A 27083-nucleotide genomic window follows, 5' to 3' on the forward strand; every position below is an offset into this window, starting at 1 on the left:
CCGACTTTCGCTTAGGTCATGATCTCGTGGTTCGTGGGTTCGAACCCCGCGTCGGGCTCTGTGCTGACTGCCAGCTCAGAGCCTGGAGCCTGTTTCAGTCTGTGACTCCCTCTCTCTCTGACCCTCCCCTGCTCACGCTGTCTCTCTCTTTCTCTCTCCTAGAAATAAATAAAACATTAAAAAAAATTAAAAAAAAAAGAATATAAATACAATGATAATGTTCAAATATTTTGAAAATTAATGTTTAAATATCATTCCAGATATTTCCTTTTATTTCACATCATCAGATAGTTAATCTAGCCTTTTAATTAACCTATTAATAAATCAATAAAGTTGTTAGAACTTTAGTTGTTGAAAGAACTAATTCACTGCATTTAATAATCTGAAACCTTGATTAGGCCTACCATCAGCTTAGTTTACTGTACTTGTAGAAAGTGAAGTTATATGATTCTAGGTTTTAGAGGGATTCCTTAGGTTTAGTTCTGGAAAAGAGGTGGTTGACCTTTGAAGAGGGACTCAAAAGTTGTCAAATGAAAATTTCTTAGTTGCTATACTAGCAGTTTCCAAGTGTTAAATCGAAGAATACATTTTCCCACTTCCCCAGAAACAGTATTATAATTGGTAGGTAGCTGGGATAGCACCTCTGAAATCCCCTTCCTTAACCCCACTGACCCCCTGCAAGTGGGAATGGAGGACATGGTAACAAAAGCACACCAATGCTCACGACAAGGGTCAGGAGCCTTGGAGTTTACTCTTAGCTCTGTCATTTTGTGCAAATCACTTGACTCCTCAGGCTCAGATTACATTGGTAAAATGAATGGATTGGGCAAGATCATTTCCAAGGTTCCTTTAAGCTCTGCTGTCACGTAATTGGGATTTTTCTGATTCCTGGGTCAGAGTCTGGGCAGGAATTTGGATAGCATAATAGTGTAGGTGGTCAGGCACTTCATAGTTAACCACATTTCCATAGTTGCATGACTTAGTCACCAGGTCAAATTGAGTAACCAGAAGTGGTTATGCACTCTCACAAAAATTTTTGGTATTCTTTATAGGAAATAATTTTCAGTTTTATAATAGAGGTTATTGAAAAACTCTTTTATTTCATAGGACTTGTGCCCTTTTGATATCATGCTGTCATTCTTTGAGTGCTTCATTACTTTCTGATGCAAAAAGAGGTTCCAGATTATTTTGTAATTTCTCTTTCCCATCCATGGAGTCAGCCAATCTCAAGTCCTGGTTCCTTTGAGGGGGAATGAACCGGGTGTGCTCTTACAAAATGGGGTACCATTGCTTCTCCCTCTTTTGGAGGAGAAACTAGGGAGTATGGTTTTTTTTTTTTTGAAGTTAGATAGTATCTCTAATTCCAGTTTACCACCACAGGGCTCTTCCTCTCTTTCCCACATGTTGGGATTATATGCTCCTTCTCCCTCAGCAATATCACTGTATTTATTTGCTTAGTGAAACACATACAAAATAGTTTCAAAATTTTTAACCAACTTTACTACCAACAACAAACCTACTACATAAAATTCTATGTTTCTTTGCAATTCTCTTTACCTTAAGAATCTATCATACTAAAGATGTACATCCATGTACTGTCAAAGAGGTTTCTCTGTTATAGTTGTCTTAACACTGTATTTTCCCTTCCTTCCTTCCCTTTCCCTTCTTTCTATGGAGTAGACACTCTAAATGTTTGTTGAGAGGTGGTCTGTGCCTTTCTTTGAGCTGCTGCTCTTCACAGTACTCGTAGGTTAAGTTAATCACCTTTTCTGTAGGAGTCAAGGATAATCTACCAAAAGCACTAGTGTTCTGAGCAGGCATATACACGTAAATAAAAATGTATAATGGATATAAAATTTTATAATCTAAAGTTTCATGTAACAATATGTAAATACATAAATATATAAGTTATGTATTTTTCAAACCATAGTATATAAAACCTTTATATATTAAACCTGTTTGATCTGTATGTTCATGTGATCTTTATTTATTGCTCATAAATCGTTTAAAATTTTTTTTAATGTTCATTTATTTTTGAGAGAGAGAGAGAGAGACAGAGTGTGAGCAGGGGAGGGGCAAAGAGAGAGGGAGACACAGAATCTGAAGCAGGGCTCCAGGCTCTGAGCTCGCAGCACAGAGCCTGATGCAGGGCTCAAGCCCACAGACTGTGAGATCATGACCTGAACTGAAGGCAGACATTGAACTGACTGAGCTACCCAGGTGCCCCATTGTAAATCATTTTTAATTCACAGAACCTGTGGTCACTTGTTTTCTGGTCTCAATTTCAGCCAATATTTCACATTAGGATCATTAGGTCATCAGAAATTGTGGGTTTCAGTTTTTTCATTTTAAGAGTCAAGAGGCACATAAAAAACATTATTTTTGTTTTGTTGTGTATGTGTGATATCATAAACTCTAAGGTACATAAATTCTCAATAAGAATTAAAGAGAAAACACAGACTGATGGAACAACCACTGTGGGTTAGGCCTAGGTGTGGGGGTCATAGCCTGGAGAGAGGAAGCAGTTAGTAGCAAGGCCAATGTTATTGGAGGAAAGGAGGTAGAGTTTAATGTATGTTTGAACTGAGGACAATGAAATTTAAGATATGTGGACTGGGGAAATTACATTTTTAGTACCCAATATAAATGTGTAACCTGTTCTTTTTGCTAAAACTACTTAATAAATGATCTTTAAAATAGGTGTTTTTTTTTATTGAAAAAGTATGTTTTATTCATCCAAGTTGAGAGAAATATATAATTATACATGTTCCTTAGTGTTATGTCTCAGTGATGAAGAGAAAATATTAATGTTGCCACAGCCAAATATTGTTCAATTCTAGTTATTCTTTAGGTGATCCTCTAATGGAAAAATTACTAAGTTAATTATGTGGTTTTGTCTAATCATGAATCAAAGAGAAACAACCATCATGTATTAAAAAAATATTAGTTTAAAACATTTAATCTTTCATTGAAATGATCACTGTACCTTTAAACTGGAATATATGTTTGAAGAGAAGCCCAAGAGTCTTTAAAGATTTTTTTGAAGGCACTTTAGGGTATTTTAAAAGGTACCTTTTAAATGCCTTTAAAGTATTTTAAGATATTTTTTAAAGAAATTAAGATTTTGATAAAACTTTTTATTTTACTTTTATTAACTTGTACATATGCATATTAAATATGTGTGTGTGTTTTAGATCTTATTACAATTGAGGATATTCTTCCCATCTTTCTATTTATTATTTTGTTATGGTCTATTTAAACAAATCCCTAAGCAGGACTTTCTAGAATATTTGGTCATTCTAGCACCTTTTATTTGCATAGCTGTTCATAGATATAATGAAGCCATGCCAGAGTAGTAACTCAGATATTTTTATCAGTATGAAAAAGCTAAAATCCTTTGAAAGTAACTTTTTGTATTTTTATTACAGGTAAATTGGGATATGCACATTGTACAGAAACAGAGGTAAGAGAAATGCTCAAAAATTTATTAGTAAAGCAGCTTTGTAGTTCTTTTGAATAACTTAAATATTGAACTATCATGGATTTTTGGCCTTCTGACAGGATGTGTTGAGAGCAGGTATAGATCTTCTACATTTAAGAAGAGTAGAATGTGGAGAAAAATCAGTTATATTCCCCGTTTACATATTTTATAAAGATTTTATTTTTAAGTAACCTCCAAACTCAATGTGAGGCTCAAACTCACAACCCTGAGATCAAGAGTTGCATGCCCCACTGACTGAGCTAGCCAGGCACCCCTCTTGCCCAAATTTTTAAAATTCTAGGGTATGTTAAAAAGATTAGCTTAATCATGGTTTTAAAAATTTCCCATGTTATTATTTGTGAAATTGAGATAACCAAGATTCAGAGCCCTTAATAACAAATAGTTTAAATCATTTTTCTCCATAATCCAGTCTAAATGTGTCAATCATTTAAATGTGTTGGACTCCTCTGGACCTGTCTTAGTGTAGGGGCAAAAATAACAAGGGCTTGGAAACAGTATTCTAGTAAGATTAATAATGAATTAAATGGGGGCACCTCGGTGGCTCAGTTGGTTGGGCCTCTGTCTTTGGCTCAGGTCATGATCTCACGGTTCATGGGTTTGAGCCCCATGTCTGGCTCTGTGCTGACAGCTAGCTCAGAGCCTGGAGCCTGTCTTCAGATTCTGTGTCTCCCTCTCTCTCCCTGACCCTCCCTCCCCTGCTCACGCTCTCTGTGTGTGTCTCTCTCTCTTTCAGAAATAAATAAAAACATTAAAAAAATGAATTAAATGCTTTGTTATTTGTTTAATCAGGTTTAGCATTTTTTAGTTAAAAATTCTGACTGAATTTTAAGGGATTTCCATGTGATTCCCTATGTTCCTTGCAGGAATTTCAAAGGTAACACTGAAATATAAGGGTAGCATACAGGAAGTATGTATGTGTGGTATGCTTTTTTTTTTTTAAATTTTTAAATGTTTTTTTATTTATTTCTGAGAGAGAGAGACAGCGTGAGCAGGGGAGGGTCAGAGAGAGAGGGAGATACAGAATCTGAAACAGGCTCCAGCTTCTGAGCTAGTTGTGAGCACAGAGCCCGACATAGGGCTCTAACCCATGAATCGTGAGATCATGACCTGAGATGAAGTTTGACGCTTAACCGACTGAGCCACCCAGGCGCCCCTGTGTGGTATTCTTTTTAGGAGCTGTTGTATCATCTTTACATTAGGAATCTTGGGTCTTTGTTAATGGCAATGACCTTAATAAAGGATTTAAGAAGTTATTTTTTCTAATTTGATAATATGTCTATGTGTTGTTGTAGGTGTTAGTAAGTTTCAACTGTTATTTTAAGTAAAATGCAACCTTTCTAAGGGATTAATAGTATTGTATAATAAAGAAGCAAAAATAATTTTTTCTTCTTTGCATTCAGAAGGTTTTTTTTAAAAAATATTTATTTATTTTGAGAGAGAGAGTGTGAACAGAGGAGGGGCAGAGAAAAAGGGAGAGAGAGAATCTGAAGCAGGCTCTGGATTGTGAGCACGGAGCCCAATTCAGGGCTCAAACTCAGCCAACTGTGAGATCATGACCTGAGCTTAAATCGATTCAGATTTTTAAATGATTGGGCCACCCAGATACTCCTATGGTTTAGTTTTATGTCTTCAGCTTTGGGAGTAGAGATAATTTTTTTCCAGATCAGCTCAAAAAAAAGGCAAGAACTTAATTTAAAAAAATGTTTTTATAGTGTGTGGATTTTTGAGTAATATAAAAGAGTGGGACTTGATTTGAGTCAGAAGATACAATTACTCTTTGTCGTTTCTGGTGTATGTCTTTCTAGCTATGTAATTTTGAGCAGTAATTTTTTTCTCCTAGAATTTTGGCTTATATCTATAAAATGTTAATCATAATTTGTATTCACCTCATGGGTTGTGAAACTTTAAAGAGTGAATATATTTGAAAATGTTATACAAACCCTGAAGACACTATTATATATACCAAGACGTCAAAGTCTCATTATTCTGTCTTATTATGTTGTACTGCCATAAAATCTGCATGGTTGTAGCATTTTGTTTAGTACTCATTTAGTATAAGAACGTCACTCATCTTATCTCCATTGTCTCCTAATTAGTAGCACTTATTCTTTGACCTATACTTTGGGTAACCAAAAACATTGGAATCTAAACAGAACTCTCATTCAGGATTTTTAATAATCATTTAAAGAGGGAAAAATCACAAGAAAATAAGTTCAATCTGATTAACTTAGTTTACAAAATAGGCAAAATAGGGGTAACAGTGGTTGCTTCCTCTGGTGAAGAGACTGGCGTTGTGGGTGGTGATTTATCTATATTCGAGTTTTTTTCAAAATAAGAATGTCTTAATGTATTACTTTATTAAAATAATAAAGCGAAGGGGCAGTAGAGGCAATGGGAATCATTTGAAGAAGTTTGGTGGCTTGAGAGAAAGTGGGTACAGCTTAAGTAGGAAGTTTTGTTTTTTAGGGAAGATGGTACTTCTGGGAGGTGGAGAGTGGCGGTGGGAAGGAAGCAGGAGGGAACAGGCTGGAGTCCAAGTTAGAGAGTGGATATATGCTGTAATTAGATGTAGGCCTGCCTCTGGCTTGACTAGAGTGGTGGTTCACCGAGTGTGGTGGGAGGGCTCGGGGGTGGGGGAGTGACAGCCTTTCAAGGTCCAGCTATTTTTGAAGCAATATTAAGACATTACCTGCCCTTTTATTTACTTTGATTCTCTTGAGGGCACAGTGGTGTTTTCCTTGGCCACCTGTGACTGTCATACCAGACCTTAGAAGCAGAAGCAAGATCTAGCCGGCTTTTATTAAGCATGACCCTCGATAGATTCACAAAAAATGTAAAACAGTATCACCCTTCTCATTATCTTTCTTGAAAATAGAGTTTTTCCCCCATAAAAATGTTACTTATATTAACATGTTTAATATTTTTAAGTGATTTAAGTGATTAAAAATTTCTCTGTTTTAATTTCTGATACAGGAGATAGATTGGTAGATTATGGCTCACATACACAAAACCTCCTTGGGCTCCTCAGTAATTTTTAGAGTGTAAAAGGGTCACTCTGGGGTGTGGTTAGAGTGGGTATTTTTTCCCGAGAAACAGAATTGAAGCCTGAGAGCAATAAAACTACAGTCCTGAGGAAGACCATGGGAATTTGAGGGAATCCTTGATGATAAGGATTTAAGCCAATCTTTTCTGTCAGTGAGATGACAGGGTCATTTCTGAGAGAGAGGTTTTCCTGGGTCACAACGATGATTGCTCTTTTGCCTTTACACTGTTCTTCTGTTGAGAGAGGAGATGCTCACCAAGCTCTGGCATTAAGTGCAGACCAAGGTAAGAGCTGCTAACAAGTTGTGGGCGAGTGGAACTGTGAAGGGCCCTGGATAAGGTGGAGTAGCACGTGATGGCTCCACATTGCAGTTTGGGTTCACACCCCAGGAGCCTGTATGTTGGGTGTTTGTGCTTGGGCCCAGCTCCGGCTCCACCCTTCCCCTTCACTTCTCGGCCTCAAGATTCCTCATCTCAAAGATGGGTTGTTTTGAATACAGAGAGTTTAGCATAAAGCTCAGCTTCATGAATATAGCTTGGGGGGTGTATAGTTTCTTGGGACAGAGAAAGTCATCTTCCTAAGCAAGGCTCATGGACTACTAGGGCCCTCAGTGTGACTACTTAGGGAAAGCAGAATCCCTTTACGTCATCAGGACGTATAACTTGAAGTGTTCAATTGTGTATTTTAATAGTTTTTGTAACACATAGAAATCATATTATGAATTGTTTTCTAATTTTACTTGTAATTCTTTTTAATACTTTTCCTGTATTCAGAAAAACCAAACAAAATTATGAGTTAGAAAAAGCAAGGAGCCATGCGTAGGTATTCAGTCAACTTTTATGTGATCTTGTATCTTAATATAACTTAATGTTTCTAAAAGATCAAGTATTGTACCTTATTTCTGTTTAGAAAATTTCTTTCTTAATTTTATTTTATTTTATTTTAACACTTGGATAGTACTTTTTATTCCAAATTCAAATTACAATGCACTTCTACCCCAAAGATAGTCTCAAATTTTCAGGAAAACGATCAGGTTCATTTATGCTGTCTCTTGCCCCATTTTAGCTGATAAAAATGTTCTGGGTTACTAAATTGGTCTAAAGTTGCCCATGTCATTTTGTTTTTTTGGTTTTTTTTTTAATTTTTTTATTTTTATTTATTTATTTATTTACAAATAGTTTATTGTCAAGTTGGTTTCCATATAACACCCAGTGCTCATCCCCACAAGTGCCCTCCTTCATGCCCATCTCCCCCCTCTTCCCCCACACCCATCAGTCCTCAGTTTGTTCTCATCATTCAAGAGTCTCTCATGGTTTGCCTCTCACGAATGGATCCAGAAATTTCTTTAGTGTACTTGATTATACTAGTATTTTCAAGCATTTGAACTTATTAAGGGAAATCTTTCATATAGTTTTATTATTTTTTTAATGTTTTATTGATTTTTGAGAGAGTGTGCACAAGTAGGGGAGGGGACAGATTTTCCTACATCTATTTTCCATTTTTTGAAGGTACAGTTTGCATACAGTAAAATTTACCCTTTTCAGTTACAGTTTTCTGAGTTTTGAGAAACATTAAGTTGTGCTAATCATCTCCATAATCATTAAGTTCTGTCATTCCCCAAACTCTTCCAGTGCCCCTTGGTGGTCACTCCCTCTCCTCCCCGACTCCGGCCTCTGTCAACCACTGATCTGTATTTTGTCCTTTCATTTTGAGAAGGGCATATAATTTCAACAGTACATTACCCTTGCTTCTTAGTCTCTCTAGAAGTGCTCACAGCTCAGCCTGATCATTTATAAACTGTTCCTGTGGGTACTTGCCCATCCAAGAGGCACTTATGTTCCACAGTTTGGGGGAGTGTTTACCCATTTTACAAGTTTTTCTTACTGCCATTATTTAAATAATTTTGTGGCTTGTACTTTTATATTTGAAGAAAATTGCTAAGCACTTAATGCTAAAACATAAAAGATTTGAATTTTCAAGTATTTTAATTGAGGCATTTTCATTGTTGTTTTTAGCTTTCCAGATTTCATCACATCCCTGTTTTCTATTAACCACCACTAATTATGAAGCACTGAGGCTCTTTCTCTTTAGCAGGAAAGAAGGTTAAATGAATAACTAGAACAATCCTGTTGTTGCCTTGGTAGATTAACTGTTTTAAGTGGAATAGGTTCAAACATTTTATAAAGTTAAATTAACCTTTGTCAATACTTTAATCTTGATAAAGCGAGTTTATAAAAATGGTAGCATAGCAGAAAAATGTAGTCCTTACTGTGGGAAACTTTAACAGATTCATGTTCACATTTTAGGAATAGAGTTGATATATACCATTCATAAATACTTATTCTGCCTCATTCCCATGTTGAATCTTTAAAAAAATACTTTAAAGCTAACTGTATGTTAAGCACTACTGTAGATATTAATTTTATCCTCTAACTAACTTAGAAACAAATTTTAGAAATGAGAGCTAACGTATAGAGAGGTTAAGTAACTTGCCCAAGGCCATATAGCCAGCGTGTTGCAGAACCACTTCCCTTCACCTTTCATTTGTTTGTCTTTATCCAAGCTTTATTTATCTGCAGTGTAAGGCATCTACGTGATGCTGATAATTAGGTTAGTACCCCATTCGGGACAGTGAAATGGCTGAGTGTTTCCTTATTCTGTCAATGCCTCTTACCTGTGACTGCAGTTCCTGGCATTGTGTAGCCAGGGTACTGTGTTCATGCTCGATGTAAACTGGGCAAAGGAATGATTGCAGTCCCTGAACCTTCAACCCCGATGGTTAGATGAACATAGAGTTCTGTACTGTAGTAATTTGTGAAGTAGTCTGATTCTAACTTAGAATAACTCAAGAGTTGTTCTATATATTTGAACCTCCTGGGAAACCAGACCTAGAATTATGTCTGCTTTGTTGAGGAACCCAAAGCTCTTGAGAACGAGCCAAGAGATATATCAGAGTTTGTTTCTTGGACTTAACTCCATTTTGCTTTTGATTATATGCAGTTTTTGACACCAACAGGATTACAGGAAAATTTTTTATGTTTCCTGAGCACCCTAAAATAAACTGCCAAAGGTAGCATGTGGGAGTTCGCTGCTTTAACACAGAGTATAACATTTAAAAATTCCCATTTTATGTTTAGCTAAATCAGCCCACTGCCCTTTGGTTTCACCTCTGGCTCATGCAGACCTGTGGTGACAGTTGGATGAGGAATGCCTCTTTTAATTGACATTTGATAGCCCTTAGTTAACTTCAAAAGTAACTTAAAAATGTAACTTGAAGAAGTATGTTCAGTTGACCCTTGAGCAACTTGGACTCCCCAAAAAGTTAACTACTAGTAACCTTACCAGTCAATTACCAGATCCTTTTTATGTTATATGCTGTTTCCTTACAATAAAGTAAGTTACATAAAATGTTACAAAGAAAATCATAAGGAGGAGAAAATACAGTTACAATACTGTACAGTATTTAGCTGAAAAAACACAGTATAAGTGGACCCATACAGTGCAAACCTGTGTTATTCAAGGATCAGCTGTAATATTTTCATGAAAATATTTGCATTTGTGCATAACTTCAGCTGCATAATGAGCTTGTTTAAATGATTGTGAAGTTAGTATTTGATACCAAACTAATATAATCTTAAAGCAGAAACAAATAGACAATTACTGTCAGATGTGCTCTTTCAGCAGATTTTAAGCCTTACTTTAAGGTTTTATAAATGGAATTGCATGACAAGAAGTTAAAATAATGATATATTTTCTATAAAAGGATTGGAAGAATAAACTCCATTAACTGCTGATAACAGCATTTTTCCTTGGTCAGGAGGCCAAAAGGAATGGGAAAGCTGTTCACATTCTACTTCGTGTGCTTGTGGATTAAAAACCCGAACATGCCTGAATTTACATAGGGTTTTGGTTGACTTCAACTTACATGCTTTGGAAATTGGTTTGTGTGTCCTCAGAGAGTAAATTGTGTCTACCTTTGAGTTGCTTCTGAGTATGAATATTAGAAGTTGGTAGTGAAGTATTAATGGTGTGATAAATAGATAATCTCACTTGGATTACATGTGTCATCAGATAGAGACTGGCATATTTTGTTAGTTACTTGTTACTTTTGAAATTCATTTCTCCTTGCCTTTCTCTTTCTTCCTGCCTCTCTTTCCCCTCTACCCTCCCTCTTCTCATAACATTTGTTACCAAAATGTCTTTCTGTATAGTAGTCATAGATGTCTTAAATACAAGGCACATGGTTTGACCATAGGATGTAAAATGTATACAAGTAGTGTTCCTTTGTATAGTTTTTTACTATATTTGAAGACCATTAACAGTTATATATGTATGTCTGGCAAAGGATCTCAGAATAGCTCAGATTATCTGGGAGTAAACATAGTATTCTTGACTTTCAGAGAATACTATTCGACTATTCTCTGAGTAGAAAGTTTACACTACAGGTATCTGAAGCACCTGTAAGTACTTTGATAATAGACTAGAAAGTCTTCATAATAATTTGCCTTGTCAGGGAACCATATCAGTCTGCCTTAATGAAAAATTTAAAATTTTAATAAAAGAAAACTTAGTATTTTTCAGCACAGAGACTATAGTGCTGATGGATCAAGGTGGGAAGGGGCTGGATTTTTTTGTTGCCTTTATCTTTTTTTTTTTTTTTTAACTGTTTATTGCTGAGAGAGAGAGAGCGAGCATGAACAAGGGAGGGGCAGAGAGAGAAGGAGACAGAATCCGAAGCAGGCTTTAGGCTCTGAGCTTTTAGCACAAAGCCTGATCCGGGGCTCAAACCCATGAACTGCAAGATCATGACCTGAGCCAAAGTCAGACACTCAGTGGATTGAGCCACACAGGCGCCCCCCTTTATTGCCTTTTTCAATTTATCTTTATTCTTTGTAGAAATGGTATACGTTTGTTGTAAAAATTAGAACATCTCAGAAAGATACGAAGAAGAAAGTAACAAATACTTCATACCCTACCATCTAGTGGTAATGGCTGTTTCTTCTTCTGGACATATTCCCATAGTCACATAACAAAGTTGACTTAATCACTGAGGATCTATTGTATGCTATTCTCAGAGATACATGTGTATGCATAAAAGACAAACTTGGCCTTAAGGAGTTAGCCAGACTGAGGGAAAGCTTTAGGTATATGGGTAGAACTTTCTAGGCAGAAGGAAATCACAGTGAGGACTCTTAAGAGATCAAACTGTTTTTCAGATACCAAGCTATCTGAAGCATAGAGAATGTTAGGGAGAGTTGTAGGAAATGTAGGGAAGACAATGTGGTGCTGGGTCTCATAGACCATATTAAAGATTAGACATTGTCCAATTTCTCTTTAAGAGAAGAAACAGTTTTGTCTGAAATTTTTTTTTTTTAGGGTCATTCTTCTTTTGATGTGTATTCTTCATATGCTGTTTGCTTATATTTTCTGTGTAGTATTTATATATTCATATTTCATCAGTTTATGCGTCATTTCTTTAAATTGTTATTTTAATAATGCACTGGTGACCTAAAGAGTAGCTTGTCTACTCATGGCTAGTAGTAGTTATGGAGCCCAGTCAGAGTAATCTAGAGGGACTGGGGAATGTGAGATAGACAGTCAGAGAGAGGCTGATTAAGAGAGCTTCCATTGTTCAGTATGGCGTCTCTCTTGACATCATCCCTCCATTTGGTAGAGATGTTTACTGTATTTGGCAGATACTATAGAAATACAATGAAAAAAAACTCATTATCAGTAAAACTAGGTAATTTACTTGGTGTTGTGATAGTTCCCTAATTTCTTTTGATGCAGGTGCTTTCGTAATTTTTTGTGAGAGCTTTATCAAGATATAATTCACAGATACAAGTCACCCATTTACCGTGTGTATTCATTGTTTTTTGGTATATTCACAGAATTATGCAACCATTACCACACACAGTTTTAAAACATTTTTGCCACCTCTGAAAATCCAGTACCTTAAGCTATCATCCACCATTTCAGTACCCCTACCACTGCCACTACCCCCAAACAACAGCTAATTTACTTTCTATCTCTATGGCTTTGCCTATTCTGGATATTCCATATAAGTGAATCATATAATATGTGGTCTTTTATGCCTGACTTGCACTTAGCACAATGTTTTCAAGGTTTATACTGATAGCATGTATCAGTACTACATTCATTTTTATTGCTGAATATTCAGCTATATGGATATGCCATATGCCTGTTCATTAGTGGATGGATATTTGAGTCATTTGGCCATTATGAATAATGCTCCTGTAAACGTTTCTGTACAAGATTGTGTGTGGATGTAAGTTTTTATTTCCTTTGGTTATATACCTAGAAGTAGAATTCTTGGGTCAACTGGTAACTCTGTGTTTTAACTTTTGAGAAACTGCCAAACTGTTTACTAAAGTAGCTCCATCATTTGACATTCCCACCAGCAGTATATAAGGGTTTTGATTTCTCCACATCCTCTTCTTCTGTCTTTTTGATTCTAGCCATCCTGGTGGGTGTAAAATGGAATCTCATTTGGTTCTGATTTGCATTACCCTGGTAATTAATGATGTTGAGCATGTTTTCATGTGCTTATTGGCCATTTGTACATTTTTCTATTCATCTTTGCCTGTTTTTAAATTGGGTTATTTATCTCTTTATTGTTGAGTTGTGATAGTTCTTTATACTTTCTACCTACAAGTCCCTTATCAGATACATGATTTGCAAATATTTCCCCCCATTCTGTGGAGTTTCTTTTCATTTTTTGATGGTATACTTTTAAGCACAAAATTTTTTAATTTTAATGCAGCTTAAATGTGTCTGTTTTTTCTTTTGTTGCTTGTTGTTTTGATATCCTGGGAGTCTATTGTCAAATGCAAGATGATGAACATTTACCTCTTTGTTTTCTCTAAGAGTTTCATAGTTTTGCCTCTTATACTTTGATGGTCTTTGATCCATTTTCCAGTTATTTTTTGTATATGATTTGAAGTAAATAGGGAACCAACATCATTCTTTTATGTGTGGATATCCAGCTGTCCTGGCACCATTTCTTGAAGAGACTATTCTTTTCCTCACTCAGTAGTCTTGGCACACTTGTCAAAAATAAGTTGACCATAGATCTGCGGGTTTATTTCTGGATTCTCAGTCCTATAATGTCATGCTGGAACCATGCTATCTTCTTCGATTTACACTTCTTTGTAGTAAGATTTGAGATCCAGAAGTGTGAGTTTCCCAGACTTGTTCTTTTTCAAGGTTATTTTGGTTCTTCTTGGTCCCTTGCTTTTCTGTATGAGTTTTAGAATCAGCTTGTAAATTCTATAAAGAAGCTAGCTGGGATTCTGATACAGATAGTGTTGAATCTTTAGATGGTTTTGGGTAGGAGTATTGCCTCTTAATAGTGCTAAGCCTTCCAATCCATGAACACAGGATGTCTTCCCATTTATTTAGACGTTCTTCAATTTTTTCAATAATATTTTATAGTTTTCAGAGCATAAGTTTTATATTTACACTGTTAAATTTATTCACAAGTATTCTTTTTGATGCTATTATAAATGGAATTATTATCTTAATTTCATTTTTGGATTGTTCATTGCAGGTATTTAGAAGTACAGTAGAGGGGTGCCTGGGCGGCTTAGTTGGTTGAGCATCTGGCTCTTGGTTTAGGCTCAGGTCATGATCTCATGGTTCGCAAGTTTGAGCCCTATATTGGGGCTTTGTGCTGACAAAGTGGAGCCTGCTTGGGATTCTCTTTTTCCCTCTCTTTCAGCTCCTCTCCTGCCCTTTCTCTTTCTCAAGATAAATGAATAAACTTAAAAAAAAAGAACAGTTGATTTTTGTAAAATGATCTTGTATGTACAACCTTGCTGAACTCATTCATTAGTTTTAGTAGTTTTTTAGTATATGCCCTAGGATTTTCAATGTGCAAGATCATGTCATCTGTGAATAGAGAGTTTGCTTTCTTCATGTCTAATTTGGATACCTCTTATTTAATCTTTTTGCTCTTTCCTTTTTAAAAATTGTTTTTATGAAGCTCAGAGTTGGAAATCCTCCAAACTATTTAAATAATTTATTTCAAATCAATTTTATGAGAGAATAGTTAAATGTTCGAATGTTAAATCAGAGACATTTGACACAATGTTCATATAATTTATATTTTAAGTAGATACGTTAATTTTATGTGTGTTGAAACAGACTTCAGTTTGGCCCATTGTAACTGAAATTGGGGCTGTTTTTTTGTTTCCCCTGAGGATCATTTTATATGTAGAATATCAGCTTTATTGCAAGAGTACTTTCTAGAATATAAAGTTAAAAAGCATAGATGGCTTTCAAACTAGCCATCTAGTTTATTGTTGAACTCTCGTGTTTTCATTCATAGAGGTTTTATCTGACATGGCTGCTTCTTTGACAGTTTTGCAGATTGTGGCTGTTGCACCTGTACGTAATTAATAAGCCCCTTGCTTTTTAATTTGAATTTATTATCTGGGGGAAATTATCATGGATAAATAGAGATCTTAGGTAAATGAAAAGAGTTGTGAAAGGGAGGAGAAATTATGGGTACAGATGTAAAAACTTGACTTAATTCAGACATCATTTGTCAAACACTTGACATTTACAGACTCTGTGCTAAGCATTGGGAATGCAGTGCTGTCCTCAAGAATAGATATGTTGCTAGAGTATTGCTTTTATAAAATATTTTTAAAAAGTATTATTGATTTATTAGTAATCTTAACAAAAAGTAGCACATGGCACAACATAACTGAATAAGAGATCAGAACTTGAGCTTGTTTGATCAAGCCATGCTCTTACCTAGTTTCACTTTCTTCTTCCCATAGTTTTTGAATTCACTTGCCCAGTAGCTACAACAGAGCAGCAAAGAAACACTGTTGTAGCAATCAGAAGTATTTAAGAAGTATCTCTCAAAGGATCTTGTCCATCTATCTTTATAGGTTATAACAACACAATAAAATTATCAAAATTTCCTTAAAAATTTTTTTTCAGGGGGCCTGAGTGGCTCAGTCAGTTAAGTGTCCAACTTTTGATTTTGACTCATGTCATGATCTCATTGTACATGAGATCAAGCCCCACATCGTGCTCTGCACTGACAGTGCTGAGCCTCCGTGGGATTCTCTCTCTGCCCCTCTCCCACTTGCATGTGTGTGCATGCACGTGCTCTCTCTCTCTCTCAAAATAAATAAACATTAAAAAAAAAAGATTTATTTTTCAACTTCCTCATCCTTTGTAGCTACTTTAGAACTCTCCTCTTACACCTACCCTCAGACAAAGCCATCCTACCCACCACACTTTTCCTGGAATTCACCTATTATGTCATTTTCTCTTCTCTCTGCCTTTGGCTCTTTCCATTTCAGCTAATACCCAGATTCTCCACTCCAAATGAAGAGTCCGGAATCACAGAGGAGATGTCCTTTTCCTTGCCCCATTCCTATCCTCCTTTCCTTGACATTGATCCTGTGTCGTCTTGTTAGTCTCCATTCTATACTGTGGACAGCTCAGAATTTGGGCTGGCAAAGTAAAACTCTCCTTGGGTAGTAGGTAAGGGAGAGAAGCTGGTAGTAGGTGAGAGTAGATGATTGGGAATGGGATAATATGTCTCTTTCCATTATATCTTATAAATAATTGAAGTCAAACTAGAAAGACCATGCTGTGCAGCCTCTTCATTTTGCATTGGTGATGATGTTGATTGTGTGAGAGTCTCAATTCCTCAATTCTTTTATTTATTTACTTTTTTGCTGTGAGATGACCTCCTTCCCTTTACTTCCATGGCTGCCCCCGTATTTCACTGTCCATCCCATAAAGAAAAGATATGAGAAAAAGATACCTTTTTGAGTAGGCCATAAAACAAAAGACTGTGGGTACTGGCTCTAATTTGGCATATTGGACACAAATATTCCCTCTTTACTCTAGAGGCAATAATACCTATTTCCTTAAATTGTTACTTACATACATTTTGGTTTATTAAACCAGGAATCTTATTTTTTCTTTATGCATAATTAATAAAATTAGGTAGTTAATACCAAGGTAATTAAAAGGAGCAAGAAAATCATTTGTATGATTTTATGCCTTTCTTATTATTTTCAAATATACTGTTCTATTACTGCTCTGTAGCTTACACAAGAAAGAAATTGAAGGGGTGCCTGGGTGGCTGAGTTGGTTGAGCATCTGACCTTGATTTTGGCTCAGGTTGTGATCTCAAGGTCATTGGGCTGTGCACTGAGTGTGAAGCCTGGTTGAGATTTTCTTTCTCAGAAAAAAAAATATATATTTTCTTTCTCTCCATCTGTCCCTTTCCCCTGCTCACACAGTCTCTCTCTAAAATAAAAAAGTTTAAAAAAATAGAAAAATAGAATAATTAAAAACAAGTCAACAATTTGTATTTGTGACAGGGGCCTGGAATTTCATGGTTTGGTCCAGTATGTATGGCCTTGAATAAGGACTGCTGGTTAGCATTAGAGGAGAGGCCATGGTTACCAGACTTGACTTTGGGCAGGGATGGGACTTTGAGCAGGGTAAGGAGCGGGCAAAAGAAGGAGATTGTGAAACCTCCTTAAAATATCTACTCAAAGAGCTAGTTACATTTCCTGTTTTAAATTTCTTTGTTCTGGAAGGGGGACAGGCCTGGTTAAGAATGGGAGATGGAGAGAATTCTGTAACCCATGACAAGCTGTGAAAGGTTGCTAAGGAGATTCCTTTGAGAAGGAGCAGTATTTAAATGATCTGTTTCTGAACTCTGACTTAAGGCAGGAAATGAAAGGAGGAGGGTGCTTTATTTTACTCCGTTAACATTTTAGGAAGCAAGCAAAGCAAGACTCCTTAAACACAAATCATTTGGTGTGGGTACAGTTAGCTTACATGGTGTTAACATTATAGCTGTAAATACTTTATTAAAGTACAGGGCATTGAGAAAAGGCACAAATCATTAAGTTATAGCTTGCCAAACTTTTACAGGGTGTGATAAAGTTGTATATTTTTTTAAGTTTATTTATTTTGAGAGAACACACACACAGGAAGGGCAGAGAGAGAGGGAGATACAGAATCCCAAGCTGACAGTGCAGAGCCCAGTGCAGGGCTCGAACTCATGAACCATGAGATCATGGCCTGAGCCAAAATCAAGAGTCAGACACCTAACCAACTGAGCCACCCAAGTGCCCTGATAATGTTGTGTTTTAATTCCATTTAAGTATACTTTATTATGTGTGTGTGTATTTATATGTATGTGTGTGTGTGTATATGTGTGTGTATATATATATATGTGTGTGTGTGTGTGTATATATATATGTATATATATATAAATGAAATATATAGGGGCAAACCTGGAAGATTTTTAAGGAGGAGGGAAGGAGAATGTGTGAGGAAATATCCAGGTTTTTTGACCGAATTTTGGTGGTGTTAGTGTCATTACCTAGCACCCTGATTTTTTTACTACAACCAGGGTTTCATTATATGTCCTTTTCCATTGAAGGATGACATTTCATTAAGACATTTCAATATAGTCCTTTGTTTCTGGCTGTACATAGGATGAGGAAAGATTGTATACGTGGACATGTCTTAAATGAGTTAGTGTATTTTAGAACTATAAACATTTTTCATTATTGGAAAGTGTACTGGGGACCTTCTGCATACCTGTTTAGAACCAAAACCATCACGACACAGTTTTTATAGTGTCTGTCTATTTGTGATGCAATGGTCTTGTAAAGGTTTTTACTGAAAACTACCACTAGCCAGTCTTTCTTACTGACAGTAAATCATTAATAAAAAAAAAAAATTTCAGTCCCAGTGTTGAGGATTATCAAAGAACAGCCAGGACCAACATTGCCTTCTGGGGAGATTTGGATTTAGGTTAGAGCAAGAAGATAAAGAGGGATCATTCAGAGAAGACGAGGATACAGGGGACCATTAGTTTTGGAGGGCACAATGGAAGGGATTCAGGAGTTGGGGAGGGGTGGACCACAGGCCTAGAAGAGAGGAATGTAGAGTTAGAGAGATGGCCCATTATAGTATAAAATGAGTTATAAAACAATAGGTACTGGATGATCCAATATTTATTAAGAAAATATGCAGAGGACAAACAGTTAACAGTATCCGGCAGTTTATGTTTTTTATATTGCTTGTATATTCTAGGATTTATAATGCGTATGTTTTGTTTTCGTAATAAGAAAACAGTAAAAGAGATATCATGGGCATATTTGTCAGAGGGAGGGTGCAGTGAGGTGAAACTAAAAGTGGAAACACACATTTTGCTTTGTTACTGGTCACGAGTGACTCTAGCAGTCTGTTCCATTCGGCCGTCCAGACTCAGAACCAGTCCCATGACTGAGCTAGATGAGGGGTGGGGAAGCCAGAGCTGTGTTCATTGCCTTAGGGCCTGGCCACAGTTCAAGAACCATAGGTAGCTGACTCCTGTAACATTTAAGTCTCTTTAGGGATCTCCGTTTTCAGCTAGGAGAGAAAAGTGAAATCGGGTTGAGCTGGGAAGCATCTATTGAAGGCGACTTGAAAGAAATGTAGGATGTAAGGGAAAATTAGCTGTTATAGGCTGTTCTAGAAGGATGAACTGCTATCGCTTTTAAAGCCTTCCCGTGAATATTGTTGAATTAGCACAATCCATTTTCAAGAAACAGGACCTTGTGATTGTCACAAGTTGCTCAGGCAGTTAGAAACTCGGAAATGTACTCTTGTGGAAGCCACTTCATGAGTCACAGTTACAGCGTGGTAGTGGAGTTGTCAGATGCAGTGCTGTTCTTATATCAGATGACTGATGAGATAATTGAAATTGTTTCTGAAATGTGTTTACCTTGAGCTAAGTAAAAAGCAAGTTGCACGTCCTAACAAAATTATGTTTTATTCTATTGTTCAGCAGGTGTGAGGGTAAGTCAGCCTTTTAATTATGCGTATAGTACTAATAAAAGAGAACATTGGATTGTTAATTATAAAAATCAGGTAATTAAAGGGAGAAAATAATTTTCTTGTTTTAGTAAGGTGAGCAGCCCTGGAAACAAGCTAGACCAGGATGGTAGCCCTGAGCTAGGTAGTCACATAAGCACCCCTTTCCTTTCCCCTCCCCCTTCCCTTAACATAAAATGTATCATCTTAACCATTTTCTTTTTTTTACTTTTTTTTTTTAATTTTTGAGAGAGAGAGAGAGAGAGGGCACAAGTGGGGGGNGGCTCAACCGACTGAGCCACCCAGGTGCCCCTCATCTTAATCATTTTCAAGTATACAGCTCAGTGCAACAGATCTCTAGAATCTTTTCAGCTTGCAAAACTGAACCAACCCTATTCCCATTAAACAACTCCCCACCCCCTCGTCTCCCAGCCCCTGGCATCCACCATTCTTTTTTCTGTCTCTATGACTTTGACTACTCTAAGTCCCACATATAAGTGAGATCTTATTTATCTTTTTGTGACTGGCTTGTTCCCTTTAACATAATGATCTCCAGATTCATCCATGTTAGAGCGTATGTCAGAATTTCCTTCCTTGTTATTACATTATTACATAACAATAAAGTTACATTGCGTGTGTGTACTACATTTTGTTTATCCAATTATGTGTTAGTAGTCACATGGGTTATTTCCCCCCTTTGGCTCTTGTGCATAGTACTGCTGTGAACATGAGTGCAGCCATGGGAGACTTGAGCAGTGACGTGATCTGCTTTGGCTTTGTTCAGAAAATGCGTTACTCTGGCTGGACCCTTTCCCCGCTGTTAGGGGGAGCAGTGACTTTGTTTCTACTGTGTTCCTAATGCTCACAAACTGTTTGGCAGTCAAACATTTGAAGAAGTAAATGACAGAACTAAACATACTATCCTGCAGACTCTGGAGGCCATCATATGGTTTACAGTGTGTTAACTCACACATGTACTGCACAGTGGTCCTTTACTATATGGGGTCTCAGACGTCAGTGAAAATATGATGAAAAACCAAAAAACAAAAACAGAAAAAGAAAATCTGATAAAAAGTATGGAATCTTCCCCAAAAGAAGACACACAAATACAGTAACATGTTTACCTACAATGTCAGTGGGTTCTTGAACTCCTTAAGACTTTATGCATAACTAGGGCATTGACTGTTCTTATATTCTTGGCTTATATTGGTGGCTTGGAGCACTTGTCCTGCAGTGATATTTGAGATATCATAGCTTCAGTCATGGAGCAGCCGTGCCACTTACTATAAATTGTAGGCTACATGGCATTTGCCAATTTCATCAGCCTCATTTCATGACAGGACAGATTTTCCCCAGCCTTACCTGAGTCTGCATTTCCAGCTGTGCACAAGTCCCTAACTTCTGGCTGCTTCTGGATACAGAAATCAGGAGACCATAGCTGCAGACATGTATTGTTTTCTGTTCTATTTCGGGTCCATGGAGATGCTCATCTTCTTTTGAGCATGGCTATGTCTCAAAAACATTTTAAAAATTTTATCTGCCATTTGTTTGTAATGTATTTGTGGAATGACAGTCTCAAAGAGTGAAGTCTCAGTAAAACATGACTGAGAAGTTACCCTTCACTGGCTGTTCACTAAGAATGAATTGATAGGGATTGTATGAATTGATAGAGGCTGGGACCAGGTACGGGTGTCCTAATGGAAGTAGTTTTGTACCTAGTATGCAGAAGTCTAGAGAGAGAAGTAAAAATAAAAATTTAACATCAAACATTTTGGATTGTTGCTTGGAAAAGATTTCTTTACCAAAAGGCTCAAGAAAGCCTTTTAGGGGGAGATGTATCAGTTATGAAACAGAATGAAACTGAACGTCTAATCTGTTTTTCACCACTGTTTCCTTCCTAACTAGAGAAAGGAAGGGATTATTATCTCATCTTTGATGTTGCTGTCTGTGTCATTTAGGATGTTTTCAACTGCAAGCAACAAAAGGTAGCTCAACCTTTTATGTTTATATGTATGTATATCTGTGTGTGTGTGTTTATAGAAACATATACACAGACACACACATTGTGAAAGGGTCTGGAAGCAGCAGGGGCACCTCTGTAGCATCGAGCACAGCGAGCCATCCAGATCTTGGTTTCTAAATAGCCTTCCCCATTACAAGTAGCCAAGGTTCTTTGGAGAAATGGCTGATTCCAGGGCTGGGGCGGGAAGTACAAGATGAGCCCAGGACATCTTGGTAGGTCAGGAACCAAGGAAGTACACAGAGCACCATGTACACATTCCCATTCACACAGTGGGCACCAATTTGCAAGTTAAAAGGAACAAAGTACTTACACATGCTTCAACATGGATGGGCCTCAAGAACATGCTATGTGAACAAGATCCAGACCCCAAAGACCACATTTTATGTGATTTTATCTATAGCAAATGTCCAGAAAAGGAAATCTGTAGAAATGGAAAATAGATGGGTAGTTTTTTGGAACTGGGAGTTGGAAGGGGTATGACTGCAGATGGGCATGAAGTTTGTTTTTGGAGTGGTAACAAAATCAGCAGTTGAAAGTTTGGTTGTGGTCATGGTTGTGCAGTTTTGTGTATTTACAAAAAAAAAATCACTAAATTGTACACATTAATTGACTTTTAATGTAAGTAAATTATACCTCAATCAGGCAGGTTAAAAAAAACCACAGGATTTGTCACAAGGACTCAGGAGTTAGCTTGAAGAGGGTACCACTGGCCAAATCTGGGAATACTTGAGCATAAGAATAAATATTGACAATGGATTAATTCTGTACAGAATAAAGTAATTCATGAGGGTTTTTTGACATAAATGTATTAATAAAAAATGGAGAATGGAAGATTCTTCTTTATACTAGATTGCTAACTAATAAATATAGAAGAAATGATGGGTAGAAGGCATAATATTCTAAACATAGTAATAATTGGTTTAGGCCAAAATCACCCATGGTTATTAAGACTAGCTGATGAAAATTAGATGAGGACTGTGATGCTGACATAGTTTCAGAGGAGCTCCCCAGAAGTTACATGCTGCTTTCAAAGGGAAAAATAGTACACTGGGATAATCTGTCAGAACCTCCTCAAGTGACTATATTCATTTTCTGTTGCTGTGTAACAATGTCCAGAAAATTAGTGCCACAGATTTAGCCACTTAAAACAGTTTCTGTGAGTCAGAAGTTTGGGCATAGCTTTGCTGGCCCTTTGCTCAGAGTCCAAGAAGACTTTAATCCAGGTGTCAGTGAGGAGTGGGTTACCTGGAGGCTTCAGTTGGCAGAAGGTCTACTTCATACTCATGTGCTTGTTGGCCTCATTTACATCCTTGCCGTTGTAAGCCATTGGCTGGAGGATGCCCTCAACTCCTTGAGGCTGTCCTCAGTTCCTTGCCATGTGGGTTCCCCAGCATGGCAACTGGCGTCCTCATAGCCAGCAAGGGCGAGGAAGCTCTCGCAGGGCAGAACCTACATCTTAGGTAACATAATCCCACATTTGTAAAACACCCTGTCACCTTCTCTGTATTCTGGTGGTTAGAAGCAAGTCGTAGCTTCTGTCCACACTCCAGGAGAGGTCACACAGGGCATGACCACCAGGAGGGGGCAATCACAGGGGCCGCTTAGAATCTGTCTGCTATGATGATCAAAGTTAACATCACTAGTATTAGGACAGACCAATATCATGTGTCCCCTATTGCACTGAAAAGGACACAGTATCACTTCTGAGGTATTCCTGCCAAGTATGTAGCACCCAGGGGAACATGAAGCAGATCAAAAACCCTTTGCTCTTCAAAAGTGTCAGTGTCATGGAAGACAAAGGCTGAGGAACTTACTAAAGGAGACTAAAGAGATATGACAACAGATGCAGTGGGTGACCCTAGGTTAGGAAAAATAGCCACAAAGGACATATTTTGGGGACAGTTTGTGAAATTTGAGTATGGACTGTGGATTAGATTGTATCAATGTTAAAGTTTCCGATTCTGATAATTGTACTATGGTCATCTAAGCCATGTCCTTATTTTAAAAAAATACTATAATATTTGGAGAAGAGATGGGCATGATGTATGTAATTTATTCTCAAGTGGTTTCCAAAGATAATATGTGGAGGGGAGGAGAGAGAATGTAAAGCGAATGAAGTGGAATGTTAATTATATTGAAATGAAAAGTTCCAAAAATTTAAGCTGACTTCAATTTCAAGGATGTTTATTGGCTCCAAAGCTAGAAGTCCAGAGGGGTAGGCTTTTCAGGATGGACTTTATTTAGCAGCTCAGCAATCTTATGAAATGCCTAGGTTCTGTCTGTCTTTCTGCTCAACAGCCCACAGTGTGAGCTTCATCCTAATGCTGGTTCCTCCTGAGGCTGTAGGTGCTTGCCTGTAACAATCAGGATGGCATGCTTTCTCATTGAGCCCATAAATACCCTTGCCATTTAAGTCAGTTTAAGCTTTTTAGAAGTTTTCATTTTGACATACTTTTAAACATACATTAAAGTCTCAAGAACAGTTTAAAGAAGTCCTGTATACCCTTTACCCAGATTTATCCATTGAAGACCATCACTTCCAGAAGTCTTCCAAGCACATTTTTTGGTCTCTAATTGACTCAAATACTATGACTTGCTTGTTTTTGGACCAGTCCCTGATAATGGATATGGAATTATGGTATATATTATTCCAGTGATGTATGTTTGTGTAAACTGTATTACATGTCCTTTTCACTTAATTTGTTATAACTATTTTGTATGACATTAAATATTTGATTATATAGTAATTATATGGCATTGCATTATAAGGCTGTACAATTTACCAGTCCAGTGGAGTAAAAGGTTAGGATTTCAGGTTCTTTTAATATTATAAGTAACTCTTGGGTAAACAAACTAAATCTAATATCTAGGAATTTATCACAAGGAAATATTCAGAGACGTGGATAGCTAGATCAAAGGGTATACACATATTTTTAAGACTTGACATATTTCCAAATTGTCTACCCAGAAGATTGCGCTAATTTATGGTCTTACCAGTGACAAGAAAGAATGTTCATTTTTCTGAACATTCGGTGATAATTGAGTGTTATCATTTAAAAATATTTTTCTAAATGTATAGGCAAAAGATGGCATCTCATTTTAAAAAATTCACTGATTCGTTAATGCAATTGAACCTTTTTTAAAGTTCTTTTTTCTTTTTTCAGAGAGGAAGGAGGGGTAGGGAGAGAGGGGGAGAGAATCCCAAGCAGGCTACACAGTCAACACAGAGCCTAATGTGGCGCTTGAAACCACAAAGAGATCATGACCTGAGCTGAAATCAAGAGTTAGACGCTTAGCCTATCAAGGCATGCCGGCACCTCGGTGCCTTTTAACAACAACAAAAACTATATTTTTGGTTATTTATATTTTTTGTGTGTGAGTTGTCTATTAATGTTCTTGTTTTTTTGTTGTGATATTAATCTTCATATTGGTTAAGAGCCCATTATTTATTATGTCTTATCTCTTTATTCTGTTGAATATGTTAGCAACATTTGTAATCCATTCGTTGGCCTTTTTATATTATATATGGTATTTTTGGTCTTACAGAATTTTAAAAAGTTGCTCTTTGCTCTTAAGCATGAGAGAAATTGTTCGCATACTGATAGCAGATAAATTTTCACCTTTTCCCCCAGGACTTTAAAAAAGATATATTTTAGTCTTTATCTGAAAATTTGGAGATGGTTTAATGTGAAGGATATTATTTTATTGTTTTCTAAGACATTAGCTAATGATTCTTCTACTTTTCCTTATTGATTTGAAATGGAAAGTTTATTTACTATATCTTTGTATGTACAGAAGTTAATTCATGGGCTTATTTTTGTTATTACCCTGTTGATCATAAGGTAGTAACCTTACTTTGGCATCTATTTACATATAAATTATGATAACTTAAAACTATTTTTTCACTAAAACAGATTTTAATTGACAACATTATACAATAATTGCATGTAAAAAGCTTACTCTTTTTAAACTTTTGTTAAATTACTAGTTAATTTGGCTTGATGAAGTTTTATTGTTACTTAAGGAAAAAAACCCACGTGAAAAGTGATTTATGTTAAAAATATGTCAGGACAAATACAGCCTAGAAGCAAGTGGTGAAAGAAGTGTACTTTTTCTCTGTGTAGTCATTAAAATATAATGTGTATAATGTGTATTTCATATGCTCTCTAAAGGATATCTTAACAGAATTCACAGTACTGCTTACCCAACTGAGCCGCCCAGGTGCCCCTTACAATACTGTTTTTATTAAAGAACCCAAAATTTGGGCACTGTTCTTGAAGGAATTATTATAATTTGAAAGGAATTTTAGGTTTGAGGTATCTTGTAATCATTGTACAATTCTAATTTAAAAAATAACTGGGGGGGCACCTGGATGACTCCATCGGCTAAGTGGACGCCTTCAGCTCAGGTCATGATCTCACAGTTCATGGGTTTGAGCCCCATGTCAGGCTCTGTGCTGACAGCTCAGAGCCTGGAGCCTGCTTTGGATTCTGTGTCTCCCTCTCTCTCTGACCCTCCCCTGCTCACACTCTGTGTGTCTCTCTCTCTAAAATAAATAAGCATTAAAAAAATTTTAAAAAAAATGTATATTTAGGGAGACACAATTATACCAAGGGAATGTAAGAAAAACGTGAGGAATAAATGATATAGATAATGCTTTGTTTTCTTACTTTATCTCGTATACTTCACAATTTTCAAATGTCAAAGATAATATACCCTTTAGTTCAGTGACTCAAGCTAGTCTCTTCTGTAAAAATCCAAAGTATGTGAAATCTCTGCTGCCTCTGCACACACGCCACAGGTCAGCGCTGTCGTGGCTAGCTCCTCACCCACGTTTCCCCTCAAGTGTTATTCAGGATCGTCTGGATACGAGTGAATGGCACTGAGCTGGGGGCAGAGAAGGGGCCTACACATTGAGCTATGCAGTCATGTGCTCATCTGTGCCATTTGAGTCCAATCTTCTCTTCTTCCTCCAGCCTGCATATTTAATTATGCCCGCTAGAAAGTAGAGCAAAGAAATTAAGTGGCTGTTTTGGGCAACTGGGCAGATCTTAAAAAAAAAAAAAAAAATAGTGGAGACCATATATACTCTGCTTTTTTAATACTTCTAGTGCAAGAGAAGTCAGCTGTTGAGGTTGTTACTATTTAATTCTCAGCAAATTATTACTATGCAGAGTTTCCTTTTCTTCTTTCCAAACACTCCTTTGGCAGTTGAGCTATTTTGGAGGCCCTGGGATGAAACCATTCATTTGGCAAATGTTCAGAAGTGCCAGGCTCAGAGATACGGAGATAACAATACAGTTTGCCCTTAGTTTTTGGCACCAGTTCAGCATAGGAAAGCTGTTCTGGCTCCTACCTGTTTGTGTGAGTCTTCAAGGTCTTTCCACAGGGCTACAGCAGTACCTGGTCCCCACTCCCACCACAGACTCCTTGTATCTGGGTGACAGCTGGCTCGCTGGGATTTCAGGCCTGTCAGCTTTAGCCCTCTTTCATGCTTGCTCCGGTACACAGGCCCAGACAGAGGGCATGGCTGCAGTGGGGGGCTTTCTTTTAACTTGGGAGTTGTAAATAAGCCAGTGGTTGAGAGGAACTCGTGTGTGTGTGTGTGTGTGTGTGTGTGTGTGTGTGTGTGTGTGTGTGTG

General features: G+C 37.0%; 1 protein-coding gene across 2 annotated transcripts in view; it reads left to right on the plus strand.

Moving 5' to 3' along the window:
* Positions 1-3431: 3431 nt before the first annotated feature.
* SPIRE1 (spire type actin nucleation factor 1) overlaps positions 3432-27083 on the plus strand; it is a 183901-nt gene continuing 160249 nt past the window's right edge. For both annotated transcript variants that reach the window (XM_077778079.1, XM_077778080.1), the window contains exon 1: positions 3432-3463. The gene's annotated coding sequence lies outside the window, so the exon portion shown is untranslated. The remainder of the gene's footprint in view (positions 3464-27083) is intronic.

The sequence above is a fragment of the Crocuta crocuta genome, unplaced genomic scaffold, assembly GCF_008692635.1.
Source record: "Crocuta crocuta isolate KB4526 unplaced genomic scaffold, BGI_CrCroc_1.0 scaffold26, whole genome shotgun sequence".
Taxonomy (NCBI): domain Eukaryota; kingdom Metazoa; phylum Chordata; class Mammalia; order Carnivora; family Hyaenidae; genus Crocuta; species Crocuta crocuta.